We start from the raw sequence: 1652 nt of genomic DNA, 5'->3' as shown, positions 1-1652 counted from the left end.
TCTCCAGTTACTAAACTCAATTTGTGTGAGCTCTAAACCTTAAACCAAATACAATACGTTCACCTATATTCATTTTCATCAAAGGCAGATAAAACATTATTTCAAGGGAAATACATATGTAATCATTGAATTATTATGTTTTTTTTTTTTCCCTCTGAAGACCCGTTCCTACAGATTTGGGGGATAATGGTCAGCAGGCCCTGAGGGGAAATTAGTTACTGTATAGTTTCTTGGCTTTTCTTTGTTTCTTTTTTTTTCTTTTTCTTTTTCTTTCTTTTTTTTTTTTTTTTTAGTGAGGCTATTGGGGTTAAGTGACTTGCCCAAGGTCACTCAGCTAGTAAGTGTTAAGTGTCTGAGGCCAGATTTGAACTCAGGTACTCCTGACTCCAGGGCCGGTGCTCTATCCACTGTACCAACTAGCAGCCCCTGTTTCTTTTATTTTGTACAATGGTTCTACCAACTTTTTATGAAAAAACACAAACACTTTGAAATGCTTGACAATTTTCACTTTCAGCTCTAATATGGCATCTTTGTTTTTACATGAGTACTATAAAGCAGTGCTATTGGGAGACAGACACAGTCCATATGTGATTTACTCCTATGAAATTATCTTCTACAGATAAAATCATGACCTCACTGGCATCCATGACTATGCCCACACCCATAATCAGTGACTTCATGGTGAATTTCAAGAGTTCTCCATTGAAGAACCAGCCATTGGATTTGGATATTATTCATGGCCAGAGTCTTCACTTGGATCCTAGACACCAGATTTGAGTAAGGTTCATTGAAGGCAATGTGCTCATCAGGGTCAATACTCTCAACAAATAGCTCAACCCCTCTAGTTGCCTTAATCATTTTTTCCCCCCAAAGCATTCCATTCTGTCTGCATTCCTATCTATGATATGGGCATTTTCCTGTAAAATATCAGTGTGCTTGAAGAAATTTTTCTGTATTAAGGAGTGGTATCTGTTAGGGTGGTCAATTGAGAAGCCCATGTTCTCATGCATGTTAAACTTCATATGCTTGAAGGACAGGTCTTCATTCTTGTAGCAGCCAAGAGGGGTGCTCCCAGTAGGAATTCCCAAAGTATAATGCCTGTCTGGCCCTGGACACAATTGGATAATTTGGTTTCTGATATATGTGGCAGCTTATTCATTGATATGTATAAAAAATTAATTATTAACTATAATTAACCTTGAAAATTGTAATAATTGGATTTATGAAAAATTATGATTATATGAAAAATGATAAGTTAAGAAAAATTATAAGTGGGCCATAAGTCCCTTCGCAGTCGCCATTCAAATGTAAGAAGATTTTGACTGATTGGGCCTAATTTGGGGGCTAATCTGCCTGGGGTACTAATTCTGGGACTGTTGACTAACTGGCTATCTGACTGTCATTAACTTAGTATGGGCCATTTAAAAATTCCACCACACTGCTCCACTCCCAAAATTGATAAGCAAAAGATTAAGAAGCCTCTTAAATAATAATCCAAGCAGAGTTCATTTATGAGATACTATTTAAAATTAAGAATACAGGGAAATAAAATGTACAACCTGATTGCGTTCCTGTAGTCTCTTTCCACTGTATTTCTTTCCCACCTGCTACGCCTGGAACTTCTAATCTTGTCTGCCTAGTCTCTCTATCTT

The 1652-nt window shown here is 37.0% G+C and overlaps 1 pseudogene; it reads right to left on the bottom strand.

The window, feature by feature from the left end:
• Positions 1-211: 211 nt before the first annotated feature.
• LOC122734859 lies at positions 212-1154 on the bottom strand (annotated as a pseudogene).
• Between the last annotated feature and the right edge of the window lie 498 nt (positions 1155-1652).

Source organism: Dromiciops gliroides, chromosome 1 (genome assembly GCF_019393635.1).
Source record: "Dromiciops gliroides isolate mDroGli1 chromosome 1, mDroGli1.pri, whole genome shotgun sequence".
In the NCBI taxonomy this organism is placed as follows: domain Eukaryota; kingdom Metazoa; phylum Chordata; class Mammalia; order Microbiotheria; family Microbiotheriidae; genus Dromiciops; species Dromiciops gliroides.
This window is presented reverse-complemented; position numbering and strand designations above follow the sequence as displayed.